Here is a 17295-nt window from a genome sequence, read left to right on the forward strand (position 1 = left end):
TTTTTGAATGTACTAGGTTCTTTCCTAAAAACAATAAGGAAGAACCTAGTAATTCTGTTAAGATTAAAGTCATTTTATAATGTTTTTATGACATATGCTTTTTATACATAGCTATGCATTAATTTTACAGCCGGCTCTATTTTATTATAAATTTTGTTGTAACACTACATGTCCTTTTATTAAATGTATTAATACCTTATCTTGAGATAAGTTCATTTCATAATGTTTTTAACATATTACTAGATTTTTTTTACACATATTAATGTATTCTGTTAAAGCCAAAGACATTTCAAAATTTTTTTAAAACTGCTACTCAATTGATTTCTATACATAGCAATGTCTTCTGTAAGGAGTAAAGTTTTTTTTTCTAACTTCAACCATGTATGAATAACTTGCTTGTAAAATAATTTACTAAAATTTGACAAAAACCTTTTGTTGTATCAAAATATAAGCCCAGCTTGTATGGGATGAGTCTAATAACCCTAATGTAACATTAAATGCACTCAAGTGTGATAATTTAGCAATTATAAGAAATCAAAAATAAAATCAGCAGCAGCTCTCAATATGGGATAATCAGAACCCTGTAAGATAAATGTGTAAATTAGATGGAAGAATATGAGTGAAAATGAGAGAGATGGGAGGAGGAAGATACACATGAACAGACTGAATTTAGAGATGGTCAGCGGTTGCTGCTGTTGTTGGTGTTGTTGTTGTTGCTGCTGCTGTCGTTGTAGCTGCTGCTGCTGCTGCTTTGTTGCTTTTGAAAGTTGTGTCATGCTTCTTGGAGATGAAAGGTCCGAAAGATTAATTTTTTTTCAATAATAATGGTTTAAGAAGATTTCCCAGTTTTTTAACAAACAATAAAATATTAACAAGTGTTCAAAAATTCATAAAATCTTTTTTATACCTTTCTTGATATCTCTTGATATTTTTGTTTAAGAAAGTTTATTTCAGTGTCTTACATTTTATTTATTATTTTTATCATGTTTGAATTCTCTAAGAAAAATGAAAACTGTAGTGGCAGTTGATAAATAATCATTATATATATATATATATATATATATATATATATATATATATATATAATTTGAATATTCTGTCAAAAATGTTTTTTAGATTATTAGTGTTTCAATGGTAGTTTTGAAAGCTAATATGTGATAATTAATAATATGTCCATATTATATTAAAACTATTTTTCATGAAATTTCTGATAGGCAGTCTTCAGTTTATTTTTATTCTTTTAAACTTTCTTATAAAGTGAAAAGAAATAATAAATAGAATTTTATTGTCGTTGTTGTAAGTTCTACAATATATTGACTTTGAAACAATTGTAAAAGGACTCCTTGGTATGAATTTCTCTTAAATTAGCTAAAAAATGTATTTTATATATATATACATATATTATATATATATATATATATATATATATATATATATATATATATATATATATATATATATATATATATATATATATAAAGATAGATAGATAGATATAGATATAGACAGATAAATAATTAACCTATATGAATTGCTTTATCTAACATGACATGTAAACATATTCTAGTTCAATATACTTGTAAGAAAAAGTAATGTCAAGTTAAGTTGTTAGTGATTATCTCTCCCTTGAATAATAATAACTATAAATAATTTTTTTTTTTTTGTTATAAAAAAATTAAAAATTGAATAAAGCTTTATTAACGATATCAGGTTCTCTTGTTTTTATTGCCATTCTTTTCATTCTTACTGTAATTTCATTGCAGTTTTCTGTCAGCATTTTTGTATTTTTTTTTAAATATTTCTTTTTTTTCATCCGTTTTCAGAATTATTAAATGTAATTACAAAAAAAAAACGAAAACTAAATAAGTTTATGCACTTACATATCATAAATACATAAACATTTGACGCGTTTGAAAGGTTGCTTTAAATGATCCCTCTACTCTATATAAGCAATTAAGTTGGTATTTTGGTTTCAAGCCGTGCATCAAAAGCAGGTGAAGAATCAAAGGGGTGGGGCGGCATCCAGAAAATTTATAATAGTTCGTTTTCAGAGGAGAAGGCAGAGCTGCATCATTATTTGTAAGCCTTTAAAAGTAGCGTAATCCCGATGAGATGGAGGTGTCCGAAAATGGTTTATAAATTGGCGTGTCCCTTTCACTAAAGAACAGCTGGGTCTACTGCAAAAAAATCAAAGAAAAAAGATATATATAATGTATGAGAGAGTTTAAAACATGAAATGCAATTTTCAAACAAAACGGAATGTTAGCATATAGAATAAAGGATAAGGACACAAACACATGATAAAATCAATACAACTGTTAGTATCCAAAATTTAAATGAGAAATTTGAAAACTTTGAATTGTGGGAAATAATGATAAAATCATTTTGATTTACTTTTTGTTGTTGTTGTTGTTGTTGTTGTTGTAAGGCCAATATTTTGATAAAAATAGTTTCATCAGGGTAGGAAGCGCGGTCCGTGTTTTTTTTTTTTTTTTTTTTCTTAATTTTAGTGCTGTGGAGGAGATGATGCCTCGGAGTAGAAGAGAAGAGAAATGTACGTGTTGTTCCAGTGGTTCCATGTGTATTTTGCTCCAGTTTTGAGCGGGAAATTGAAAGTAAAAGATGGTCACGCACTTTTAGAATACACTTCTTTAGAATAAAAATTAAATGAGAAATTTGAAAACTTTGAAGTGTCGAAAATAATGATAAAATCATTTTTATTTAGTTTTGTAAGTCCAATATTTCGCTAAAAATAGCTTCATCAGGACAGAAAAAAAAAAATCACAAACCGGACTTTCTACCTGATGAAGCATTCTTGAGACTATCTTGCAGACAGCTTGCTCACTTCCAATATTTTGTTTAAAACAATGTGGACTGAACAAAAACTAAGGCCAATCGACATAGCTATCTAGTGTGGTAATCTACCCTATATACGCCGTATGGACTCTTATTGATTCTATAGACAGAGTCATTATGACCAATCAGTATATGAGAAGTGAAGTGAGAAAGTGATCACTGCCAACCCATCACTTTGGTACTTTTTGTTAATGCCATACAATTTCTTTTTATCTTCTGTTTGTAAATGAATATTATTTGATGGAGAACCGAAAACATTTGTGATGCATACGAACATACATAATTGTTTTTTGTTTTTTTATTTTGACATGCAAAAGATCATTAGAAAAATTGAAAAAAAAAAAAAGAAAAAAAAAGTATAATCAAGAAAGTGATTTATGGTTTATATATATACAAGTAGGCCGCTCGGTGTTGCCCGGTCGTAAAATACACATAAATATTATAGTTTAATTAATACAGAAACAGGGCTATGTGCATGCAAGTTATGTTTTTTTCTAAACAGTTCACTTCTTGAATGTAAAGAAAATAATATTTCGGACGATATCAAAACATCGTTAAAACTCACTACTCGTTGAGATCAAAGCCAAAACCTAAAAACACTGAGTCAATTATAATAACCATTACACCAACTTGATATGATATTTACAAAGTGTTTTAAAAAATCTTATTCTTAACAGAAAAAAGCCACCATGTTTCTTGACCACGTATGCGCAATCGTAAAACAGTTGATAAACAGAAAAAAAACAATGACTCCCAAGTACTGTTTTTTTTTTCAATTTTGAGCCCTTAGCAGTCCTTTTTTCCGGATGAAAATGGATTAGAAAGTTTTCCACATGTCTGAATATTCTGTATACCAAATTTCAAGTCTGAGATAAAAAAAAACAAAAAACTGTTGAATATATAGGTTGAGAAGTGTCCTCAAACATACACATTCTCACTTTGATATATAGATACATGTATACAATTATTATACGTTAAAGGTATCGAAAAGTAAAAAGAAAAAACTGCATTTAACAAGGTTATTGATGGTGCTCAATAAAAAGAGCAAAATTTATTTTATTTAATTTTAGGTAAACAAATTACATGATTACAACACTAACAAAACTACTGTTTCGGTCCAAAAAGAGAAAACGTTGGACGTTTTCTTTTTTTCTTTTTTTTTTGGGGGGGGGGAGGTTTCATTTTATGAGCATGTCTCTCTTTTTTTTTTTTTTTCTACATAAAAGTCAACACTTATCAAGGCCCGGGGTTATCGAAGATAAAGGGTTATAGAGTGTACAGTAGTCAATGGGATAATATTGTAGTAAACATTAGTAATGGAAATTTGGTAAATTGGATTACTTAAGAGGGCGGTTCATCAAGAATTTGTTTATATTGGACTTGAAGACAACCAAGTTGTAGTCAGCTGGGAAGCAGGCATATGGAAGAGAGTTCCACAGGCGTGCAGTTCTAAAAAAAAAAAAAAAGAATTGTTCATGGACTCTACGTTTTGATTTAGGCACAGATAAAGAGTGAGGAAAATTATTGACAGTGGTTTCAGCTAGAAGGGAGTTTTTTCGTGAAAGATTCGCGAGGAGAGACCAGAGATTGGAGCTCAGACAAGTACTTGCTATGGAAATAACGATAAAAACAAAGACAGACTCACAACGTCTCTTCTATGAAATCAGAAATTTAGGTTACCTGATGAAGGTCGTCATTTGATGATGGTTCTTTCTTTTCTGCTCCCCTTATTGATCTGAGGATTTAACCAAATTTTAATTCAATTCCGAACTCTCATTTCTCACTTACATATATACTAGCTGGACACCCCGTGTTGCCTGGTCGTACAGTACGTTTATACATGATATTTTAATTTATGCAGATTGCATATATATATATATTATTGGAGACTCAATCCTCTATTGATTATTATATATTACGAGGAATAATTTACCCAGTGGACGAATTCACAAAAAAGAAAAAAATTAAAAGAATAAAAAATAATAATGATAATGCAGTTCATTAAATTCTGTCTGCGTTTTCAAACCCTTTGCAGAATATGAGTCAGCTGATATTTGAGCTTGGTGATGAATGCCCTGAAAAAGTCACTTCTGATTAATGTCAAATTTTAAAATATGGAAAAGAAAAAATGTGATTTGCGGCGATTTTAAATGGTACCTTTTCTTTTATTATAAATTGAACTCATTGATAAGAAAGAATGAAAATAAATTGGTGAAGTACACCCAGGCTTGAACAAGGGATAATTTGATTTGTAGTCAAATGCTCTACTATTGAGCTATCTCTCCACATGTCAATAATTATGTTTGTTTTTTTTAGAATGAATGATTTGCTAAGATTTTATTATCTCCCTTGCCAGTGTAACATGCAATATTCGTCAGTAAAAATTCTCATTTTATCTATAGGAAAGATTATTTTTAGGATCGAACTTTTTCGATTTTTTATACTTAGCGCATGAATTTCTTTGCAAAACATATCCAAGGATACTGCTAGACATATAAATTACCTTTGTGTTAAATTTGCAAAAGACAGGCTCAGCCGTTTCGGAACCTATGAGGAAGGAACTCACACATACACTCACAAAGTGACTTTTCTATAATAGTATATTATATATATATATATATATATATATATATATATATATATATATATATATATATATATATATATATATAATATATATATATATATATATATATATAATATATATATATATATATATATATATATATAATATATATATATATATATATTATATATATATATATATATATATATATATATATAATATATATATATATATATATTATATATATATATATTATATATATATATATATAATATATATATATATATATATATATATATATATATATATATATTAAATAAGAATTGCAATTAAGTTTACAAAGATAATCCAAAATAGCAAACTTAAAACATATTATAAATATTAAAAACTTAATATTTATAAAGTAATCCAAACCAGATGTAAAAGTTCAATAAAACCAAATAGGAAATAGAACAATAAGAACAAAGAATTAATAAAACAGAGAATTAAAAACACTTTAAGAAGAGTGAAAACATATTTAATTTTTAAAAAGGAAACACAAATTAAGTGGATTGTCATAATCCACTTAATTTGTGTTTTCTTTTTGAAAATGGATATGTTTTTTTAACTCTTCTTAAAGTGTTTTTAACATGTTTTATTAATTTTTTTGTTCTGATATATATATATATATATATATATATATATATATATATATATATATATATATATATATATATATATATATATATTATACACACACATATATGTATATACATTATATACGTATATATGACACACACACACACACACATAACGCATAACTTTATTAACAGTTTGTAATTACATTAATTTTCACTCAAGAAATCATATCGATGACAATATGGTATTTCTCTAAAACAACATCTAACTCTCACCCGTTATTTTCAAACCCTTGGTAGATTATGAGTTCCTAAGTTGTATCTTAGTTGATGACTAAATCTCTCGCTTATCATTTCATCCTATAGAATAAACAATCGTGTCCTGTTGGATTAGTAAAGCTTAGCGACAATGCGGCTGTGACTCAGCTTTGGGATTGTAATTAGTCCATCAAAGTCTTTGACCGTTCCACCTGTCTGCAGCAACAGAGAAGAAATCTATGATTAACTAGAGAAGCATATTACGTCGCACAATATGTAACATGAATCCAACTGACCAACCAATTCCAGTGCTACACACACACACACACACACACACATGCATACACATACATGATGATTGCAACGTCTTGTCAGACGAGTGCCATTCCCTCAAACACTTAAAGTCCATGAGTCCAAAAATTACTTTTTTTTTTTTTAGTCCTAACGGTGAATTCACACGCTCAAGCAGGCATGACACTGAAGACGGTCATTGAGATCAATTATTACATGCTTCCAGCATTTCAAGCCTCCAGATGTCACAACTTTTCCATTGCCACAGGACCATTTTAATAGACAAATGGCTGAGGGAGTATCTATACACAGATGATGTTATAGAGTCTTAGCTTTGTACGACAGCTAAGTCTCTCTCTCGGTTCAAAATGTAGAGATCCAGCAACAAGCAAGAGTAAGATAGCCAGCAGCAAGTTAAACTGCAGACCAGCTTAATGCGGGTACTGGTCTCCCGCTTTATGTTTTTTTATATCAGAGATTTGCTTCTCCTAGAAAGGTTGTCTTCACCACGGCTGATGGGAGCCCTTTCCACCTCAACACACACACACACACACGGTGCTAGTTGGCCTTGACCCCAAAAAAGGGTTCATACACATACATATACACACACATACACACATGTACATATACACACACATATACACATACACACACATATACACATTCACAGACATATACACATACACACACACACATATAAACATACATGCACATACACACACACAGTAGATGTGTTCCAAAATTCATAATGATTAGCTAGCTATATAATGCTTCTGAACTTCAGGGATGAAGATTGATAATTTATAGTATTTGGACTACTGTTTTTATCTTGAGTTTTATTCTCACAACGTTTTGGCCGATGTAAGCTCTGACCTTCTCCAGAAGTTCAACAAGATACAATATAATGATACTAGACCATATATCCAGAATCTTTTGATAAAAATCCAATACATGATTTTGTATTCTAAAAAATGTCTAAAAGTGAAGGCTTAAACTTAAACAGAAAAAAAACTGAAATTAAGGGAACATACACACACATATACATAAATACTATTCATCAAATCTAATGCAAATTTTTTCTTTTTTTTTTTTACAATGGGACCACCACTTATCAAGTTCCATAGGCCACTCGAGGATAAGTGTTATTGAGTGTACAGAAGAGTGTAGCAATCATTAATAGTAGAAATTTGGTAAATTGGATTATTTAATGGGACGTTTCATCAAGAATTTGTTTATGTTAGACTTGAAGACAATTAAATTGTAGTCAGTTAGAAAACAGTCTAACGGAAGAGAGTTCCACAGGTGTGCAGTTCTGAGAAAGAAGCTTTGCTCATGGAATCTATGTTTCGGTTTAAGCACAAATAAAGAGTGGGGAAAATTATTGATAATGGTTTCAGCTAGACGGGTGTTTTTTGTGAAAGATTGGCGAGGGGGGCACCATAGATTGGAGTTCAGACGAGCACTTGCCATGGAAATAACGATAAAGCAGAGACAGGCTCACAACGTCTCTTCTGTGGGACTCAGGTTGCAGGGAAGAGAAGAGGGCATCCCCCACTAAGCTATTAAGTCTATTTTGAACTCTTTCAAGGCAGGATAAGCTGCTTCTAGCAGCTGCTGCCCAGATATGGCAACAATACTCCATCATTAGATGTATTTGGCTTTTATATAGAGAGATAATTGCATCAGGAGTGAGATATCTACTGAAGCAGTAGGATTCCCCCATTTTTCTAGTGACCTTGGCAACATATTTAATGTATGTGTTTCATTTCAGATCAGGTGTAAAGGTCAAGCCCAGAAGCTTGTCAAAACATGGAGCCTCCCCAGGACGAGAGCCATTCATTTCAATTGCTGCCAGATGAAATATTGAATTTTCAACTGGGATATTGTATCCACATTTGTTCCCTTAAATCCCTTTAAAATACTCAAAAGAAATTCAAATTTTGGGAATATTTATTAATTGATATCTAATAGTTATTGTTAAAATTTATGTTTTTGAATGTTTGTGTTTAATCCTCCATTCTATAATAAAAGACCTATGTATATTTTTAGGGTGTTCAATATTTACCGTTATAACTTTCTATTATTATCTATATTTAGTGAATTTTTATAAATTTTTGTCTTTTTCAAGTTTAACTTGAAGATTATTTTGACAATATGCCCTATAATTTAGCCAAACGAATTGCTATTGTAGAGCTATTCAAGTCCAGAAAATCTGCAGAAGACATTGCAAAGACCTTAAATGTGAACCGAATGTTTGTATGGAAAGCACTAAAACGTTTCAAATCAGCTGGTGAGATCAAGCTATTTAGTTCATCTTAGAGAGTAAAGTCTCAGCTTCTCACCAGACAAATTTGGATGCTTTGAAGAAGAAATTAAGTGAGGAATCTCAAAAAGAATCAGTCGCGACTTGTGTAGAACATTCACCAAGCGTTTGTAACAGGTTATTCATCCACAGGGTTACATTGAATAAAGTTTGGATATCTTGAATCTTATAATACTATTGAATATATTTACGTGTGGTCGATCTGTATTGTCTATTATTTATTTGCTTCTAGGGTTTCTTTTTTCTTTTAAACGTCTAGCAGTAAGAATATTTGGGAGGTGAGTAAAGAGATTTTTGTGTTTTTCAAAATTATTTGTAAAGACTTGTGACGTCTAGATGGTTTGGTTGTTTGTTTTTGTTTTACGACATATCAACCCTTTCCAAGTTATTTAATGCTGAATCCAGTGATTTTGAAGAAAATTTTTTTAATAGAATATATTTGGATTTTGTTTTTCAAGTTGGTTTCTATTCAACCCATAATTGGGACCCTAACAGGTACTACTACTCCGGGTCAGAGTGGACTTGGGAGCAATGGCAATTAAAGGGTGACTCCACACTCCCTAAAGCCCACAAGCTGGGGCTTCACCATCGGGTATAGTTTAAGGTCATATCCAGGACCACAGACAAGTGAGATTTATATTATAGATGAACGAACGTATACTATACAACCTTTGCCATCCTAATGCCAAAGAGGTGTTCATGACAGCAGAACAGATACTATTGAATTGCATGCCAAGGGAGCATTTTAGGTAGTCAGAAATGGTTATATAATAACAACTGAAAAAGATGTTGTTGCTGATTAACGATTTGGACCCAAGAAAAATCAACATGTTGAATTCCCATGCATGCATCTCCCTCCTAAGAACCAATTATATAACTGTCAATGATAATCAAGATATATATTTATATATTTTTATATATCAGGCGTTACCATTATTTTAAACACAGCAGAAATACAGCATTCAATCTAATAGATAATATGATTATCTGAATATTTTTAGGTTTTTGCCGGAAAGGTCATGTGGGTGCTTATTTGGTTGATTATGAAGACTATCTAATGAAGAAGTAACTTTGTAGAGTTAGTTGTATCGGGTTGCATCTGGCTGAAGTAGAATATCAAACTAAAAAAGGGTCACCATTTTCCATAAATAAGACCACAATGAAATAGGTATCAACTTTTGTTCAAGTGAAAACTGAAACACAATGAAAACTGTTTAGTAGACTTACTTTTGTTGATAAACGAATGTTGTATCCTGGAGCTCTGTTCAAACAGACCGTAGTGAAATGCTGAGCACAGAATAACATTCGATTAAGAAGCAGATTAAAACGGGCATTGATCTAGACTGACTTTCCAACTTTAGATAGGTTTCCATGGCTTACCTTTCGATAGCTGCTCAAAGGTCTGTTCACTTACAAACATATGTAGAATAGACATAGTTTGTTTGAGGTCAAAATCTTTACAGCTGAATGCACTTCCTAACACCAACCCTTTCAAGACGGGCAAGTATTTTGTTGAGATTTCTCCGCTAACTGGGGCATTGTGCTTATCAAGAATATGATCATCCACACAACCATGCTATTCTCTGGCCCAGTACTAAACTTACGTGTATCAACCTTGATTCTGCACAGATGTATCATAACACCTACACATTTAGCAGTTGAGGCTTGAGTGCGTGTGCGCAAAGTCAAATTACGACTCAATCTAACACATAGTATTGCGCGTATATTAAAAAAAAAAAAAATATAGGTCCCCTATGTAACTGCTTCAAATTATTTCCATTCTCTTTTTATTTAGTCTTTCGTTGCTAATTATTTTCCTGGTTTGTTGATTGTCTCCCTTTTAATAAGTATCGCAGTATTTTACTAAAAGACGAGACAAAGGCATACACATCTGCTGCTCGCAAATCAGCAAAGGGAGAAGTAGAGAACACTATTCAGTTTTGTCTGAATGAACAAATCTTTTGACAACATCCTTTATCGGATTTTCAGGGGGGGGGGGAAAAGAAGAAGAACAGAAAAAACAGCGTGCATGCTGCGCGTGTAAAAAGCAGAAAAGCTACTGGAGTGCTTTTATTCAACCGTGTCATAAAACGTTGCTGGGGGGGAAGGGATGATAAAGAATTTAAAAAGAGGGGAAGATTTGTGACAGTCGCGTTTTAATTTGCAACCGTTCTTACTCGGCGTCAATCGATAGTTAACAAGCTTGCTTAGTAGGTCAACATCGCAAACTGCAAACACACTGATCCATACAATCATGTAAAAAAGAAAAAAAAAGAACAGTCATATTATAGGTTGATATCACTAGGAGACGGAGTTGGAAGACGAGTATTGCAACAGCAGCTTAAACTTTTACTTTAGGGTGGCAAAGTGAGGGAGAGAAGTTATCTCGACATTTATGCATTTAAGTTTGGAGGACAATTTTCTGTTTTCATTTTTTTAAGAATCTCAAAGGAAGACAATTCAAAGAGTTGTTAAAGTTAGTTTCGCTAATGTATTTGATAATACCAAAAACAAACGAACTAAATAAGCAATAACACAAAATAAAACATTATCTGAACATTTATTAAATTAAAATTATTTTTTTTTTTTAGCTTAGAAATTCTAATTATTTTATATAATTAGAATTTCTGAATAAATTACAATAGGTATTTTGGTATTAAAATAGTTATTATATAAAAATGTATGACTTTGTAGTGTGATATGCATTGATTTGCATGCCAATTAAGCCCCCCCCCCAAAAAAAAGACTATATACAAAAACTAAGTCGAGAGGGCAGGGGAGTCGAGGTTTTGGAACCGAATTGAACAGGGCGGAGTATGGAATGTCTGACAAGAATACTTTTTTTTTAAATTACAGACTTAAAAAAAAAACAAAAAAAACGGAATTTTAAAATTAAACTTTTTTTATAAATCAAAATAAATACTAAAAAAAGTAATAAACATTAAGAACTTTTTGAATTGCCTCCCCTTGGAATTCTTCAAAAATGGAACAAAAAAAATGTCTTTCAAACTTAAAATGCACAAGTACCGTTACCTCAAATTATTTTTAGATTTTTTTTTTTCATTTTAAGAAAAACTAGAACAACAAATAAAATAGAATAAAAATATGTGAGAAAATAAAGTAAATATGCTTATTTTGTGTATTTACCGATTCAAACGAAGGTGCAACTACACTATAATAGTAAAATTAGAAATTTTTAATATAAAATTTCAAGGCAAGTCAATGGTCTTTACTTAGTTGTCATGTTACATCCAACATATATCCAAAAATTATGAAAAACGATAAGGTAAAAATAAAATTTGAAAGAAAGCATTTTTTTATGACGATTAGTGGAAATAAAATGTTTGGCTAAAAACACTGCAGAGTTCTAAGGAGAGGTAAATAGCATGTAACTATTGCCAATTCTGTAATAAATTGTGCGTTAATAATCATAAATATGAGTTACTAGCCTTATTTTTAGCATAACTGAATTGCTTCCCTTGTTATTATGTCATATGTTCCCTAAGAAATATGACAAGGGTATTTTTTTACGATAAAGATCGAAAACTCATGATTCTTTTAAATAATGCGATAATATTTAAGTACTTCTTGTCAGAGTTTGAGTTATTGGTTTCCCAACAAAAGGAGGGTGGACCTTGTCCATCTGTTCATCCGTTTGTCTGTCCGAAGTTTCTCAATAAATACGCCTTGGAATTTGAAAAAAAACTTTTGCACAAACATTAAACATGATATGAGTAAAAAAGTAACAAAATGGATTTTCCAGGAAACTCCAGTTGCACCCCCCCCCCCAAGGGGTGCTTTTCAGGTTAATATGGCTAAAATTTACACTTTTGTGCTTATTAAAAAAAAAATTGATGCCTTGGATTTTTATAAAACTTTCTGAAAAGTTGTAACTAACTGATTTCTATATAATTTTATTTATCTATACTTTGCGATAACTCTTGGGTGTGCCCCAGAGACTCTTTTAGGGGTAATAAAAACACACCATTTCTGGGACTATTTTACCATATTTGTCCAAAATTTTCCGTGTATGTCTATTTAGCAGTTTTGCATTGTGCTAAACTCAAATTTAAATATGTTAAGGCCTTGGGGACTTTTGGGGCTAAATGGGGGGGGGGGAAATACTGAACTTAGTCATTTTTTATGCCTCGTTCACTGTGCACTCATGGGAACCATGCATGCTTCACTTGTTCCCCTTATGCTCCCTCTCTAATAAAAACATAAATATATAGCCACTTCCATCCTCCCCAGCTCATCCGTAAATAAAAAGTTATACACGTGACTGTATTTCAAACCTATCCAGACTTATGTTTCTATTACTAATTTATATCTGTTATCATCCAAAGATAACATAAAACCATTTTAAAAATTGACTTCCAGATTAACCTATTTCTGGACAGGTCAGCAATTTTTTCTTTTTAATGCACTTCATTAATTGAGGTTACATTTTTAATGGCTGTATGCATATTAAAAAAAAAGGAATAACTTCCAAAAAACTTTGATAGATTTTCATAAAACAACCTGAAAATGGTTGATATGCTATATAAAAAAAAACCCCAAAAAACTCCTGAAATAACATTTGGTGTTTAATGCAGACTTGTCCAAAGTTACGACAGCACAGCGTTAGAAAAAGTAACTTTCCAAAGCAATATTATGTGTTTCATTACTGAACATAAATTATTTGATCACTTCAGAGTTTATGTATTATTTAATGGAATTTTATTATTGAGATGAGTATTATTTATTTTTTTTTATTATTATTTATTTTTTTTATTATGTATTTTTTTATTATTTATTTCTTTTTATTATTTATTTTTTATTTATTTATTTTTTTATTATTTATTTTTTATTCATTTATTTTTTATTATTTATTTTTTATTATTTATTTTTTTATTATTTATTTTTTATTATTTATTTTTTTATTATTTATTTTTTATTTATTTATATTATTTATTTTTTAATTATTTATTTTTTATTTATTTATTTTTTTATTATTTATTTTTTTATTTTTTTATTTTTATTATTTATTTTTTATTATTTATTTTTTTTATTATTTATTTTTTTATTATTTATTTTTTTTATTATTCATTTTTTTTATTATTCATTTTTTTTATTATTTATTTTTTTTATTATTTATTTTTTTTTTATTTATTATGGACTATTATCCTCATCTTTTTAATTGTTGTTTCACAACATTTCGGCCAACTATTCCTCTGGCTTTCGTCAGGTGGTAACCGCGACGGGATAGGAACTCCAAATCTCCTAATTGCATCCATAGCCTTCCATAGTTGTTGTCATCTCACCATCTTTTGCCCTTCGGGGCCCGTGGCGCAGTAGAAACGTTGAATCTCTATGGTTCCAGGTGAGAATTGTCTGAAGATAGCAGTTTCAATCCTACCGAAGTTTACTTGGCCAAAACGTGGTGAGATGACAACAACTATGGAAGGTAGTAATTGCAATGGATGCAGTTGGGAGATTCGGAGTTCCTATCCCATCGCAGTTATCACCTGATGAAGGCCAGAGGAATAGTTGGCCGAAACGTTGTGAAACAACAATTAAGAAAGATGAGGATAATAGTCTGCAATAGACAGTTCAGAGTTGCAAAAAACTTGCTGGCATTATATCAATATTCTCTGTCATCAAATGTAAAGTTTTGATAATGTTTGATCACATGAAGGTATAACACAAGAAAACTAGTCAAAAGATAGACAAAAGAAAAAATGGACAGACAAGGTTTGTGAATGGCCCAAGACTTGAAGGACACTCAGCCATGTTGGTGCATATTCTGCAGCTAGCAGAGAAAACGTTTAGTAAATAATCACAATTGGAATAATCTCACGATGTTGAAAAGAAAAGAAGAAATAATTTGCTAATTAAAAGAGGATAAGCAACTGAGATAATCCTTGACAGGAGAAATCTCTTAAATCCAATCTGGATTATACGGCACCAATTTCCATTTCCAAATCCGATTCATTAAGTCTTTAGGAAACGGTTGTAACATGAGTCCTAGTTGATCCAGGATCAGCAGTTGGACATTAGCTGCATTCACTGGACAAACTTATGTTCTTATACTTCCCATATCATTTTCCCCTTTCGCATATTCCATTCTGACATTATCCCGGATCATTCAATTCCCAACGAGAAGCATAAGTCATCAGCTAATAATAAATTATTTTTGAAGGACAATAGGTGAAAGTGCACTGGTTGACAACCAGAAGTTTTACGTTTTAGAAGTTGCTTTTTAGGGTTATCCAAGTTTTTTCAGGTGTATTCGGGTCTGTTGCAAACGAATATCACATTTAAAATTCTCGCTGACAAGAACTGTTTACAGTAAAATCACATTCACTATCCCGATGTTTACTCTAATAGTTTTCTCTAGCTGCTATTTTTTCACACTTCGTTTACGATGGTAAAAGATGGTTACTGAGCAAACATCTGAAGAACAAAAAAAATACAAAACATCTATGGAGCTTGTGATAGATTATTCAGAAGATTGAAAAATGACTAATTACACAACGCCATTCCATGCCATTCATTTATGTTTGTCTAAATGTAAGCATGGTACCTAAATACAATAATAAATACTTGCTCTACGCTCGGGTACCTGCTTCATGGGCAGCCTTGCAGTAAGTGGATGTTGAAAGAGCTGCACCAATTATGACCTTAACTTTTGGCCTTGACCTTGAAAAATTGTGTGCACAGTCTCTAGGTCCGAGACCATCATCATGTCAGGTTTGGTTATGATCCGTCCAGTGGTGTGAGCTGTAGGAGAGTATATATACATAGGCTATGACCTTGACATTTGACCTTTATCTTAGAAAATGGTGTGCACCATCCATAGGTGAGGGTGGGAGTGGGGGGGTCATCATTCCATGTTTGGTCATAATCAATCCAGTGGTGTGGGCTGTAGGAGAGTTGTACACACAGACACACACACACAAACCCTACTACTTTATATATATATATATATATATATATATATATATATATATATATATATATATATATATATATATGTGTGTGTGTGTGTGTGTGTGTGTGTGTGTGTGTGTGGTTTCAAAAATTGTGAATTGAACTTTAAAATATATATATTACAGTTCAATCCACAATTTTTGAAAACACATGTTCATTTATTTTCTCTTAAGAGTATATGTTACAGATCTGTTTCGTTAGCAATTTTCAACAAACAGTAAAAATGTGTTATCATTGTATTTTTGAATGTAGCAAACTCTTCAAACAATTCTATAGAGAAAAACATATCCAAACACAATCTTTGCACGTTACAGTCAAAATCATACCTCTGATGTCGAGGGTGTAATTATCAAAAATAAATAACAAGATGGAGATCTGACTAACAACGAGAATTACATCCTCGCAATCAGATTTTGAAACAGATCTGTACCATATGCTCTTATGAGAAAATAAAAGATCATGTGTTTCCAAAAATTGTGAACTGAACTTGTCTAAAGAACCTATTTCTAAAATTTCAAGTGTTTAGATCCAAAATCGGCAGAGGAGTTTCGTAGAATCTGCACAGATTAACTCTTTTTAATTTGACCTCTTGGCAGCCAAATTTTCGTCCAAAAACTAATTAAAAAGCTTGCTGCATGTCTGAATACCCTTTATGTAAAATTTCAAATGTTTATACCCAAAATTGACTGAATAGTTTGCCAGAGCCGCCAATTGTCAAATCTTTTGAACTTTGACCCCTTGGCAGCCAAATTTTCAGCCAAAATCGATTAAAAAGCTTGCCCTCTGTCTGAATACATTTTATGTAAAATTTCAAATGTTTAGATTAAAACTTAGCTGAGTAATTTGGTAGAGACCGCAGAGGTCAATTTTTTAAAACTTAGATCCCAATTTTGACCCCTTAATATTTACTATTTTGGGTTTAAATCAAATTAAAAAGTTTGGCCCATGTCCAAGTAACTTGCATGTAAAATTTCAAGTGTTTAAATCCAAAATTGGAGGAGGAGTTTGCTAAAGTCTGCAAAGGTCAAATCGTTGACAGCCAAATTTCTGGCTGAAAACCAATTAAAAAGATTTTCCCAAATCTCAATACCCCTTATGTCAAATCTCGAATCTGTAGACTGAAAATTGACAGAGTAGCTTAGTAGGGAAATGCACACACACACACACACACGCATGCGCGTGTGCGCGCGCACACACACACACACAGAATTTCACTTTTTTAGATATATAGATTTGGTATTGTACTATTTATATTATATTATTGTCTATCTATCTAATGCTTGTAAATTTTAATTTACAGTCTTGATTTCTTTTCCTTATGACAAGCTCTACTCTCTATTGTGTTTGTATTGAGCTTCTTTATTTGGTTGGGATTGATTTTATGTTTACACTTGCTTTTATTGGGTAAATAT

At 31.1% G+C, this 17295-nt stretch overlaps 1 protein-coding gene across 2 annotated transcripts in view; it reads right to left on the reverse strand.

The window, feature by feature from the left end:
* Positions 1–1625: 1625 nt before the first annotated feature.
* LOC145256205 (putative transmembrane protein INAFM2) overlaps positions 1626–17295 on the reverse strand; it is a 48285-nt gene continuing 32615 nt past the window's right edge. The window contains exon 2 of one of the 2 annotated variants that reach the window (XM_080114818.1): positions 1626–2177. The gene's annotated coding sequence lies outside the window, so the exon portion shown is untranslated. The remainder of the gene's footprint in view (positions 2178–17295) is intronic. The other variant, XM_080114819.1, reaches the window with a different exon arrangement.

This window comes from Euprymna scolopes, chromosome 32 (assembly GCF_053919585.1).
Source record: "Euprymna scolopes isolate OS-2025 chromosome 32, ASM5391958v1, whole genome shotgun sequence".
NCBI classification, from domain to species: domain Eukaryota; kingdom Metazoa; phylum Mollusca; class Cephalopoda; order Sepiida; family Sepiolidae; genus Euprymna; species Euprymna scolopes.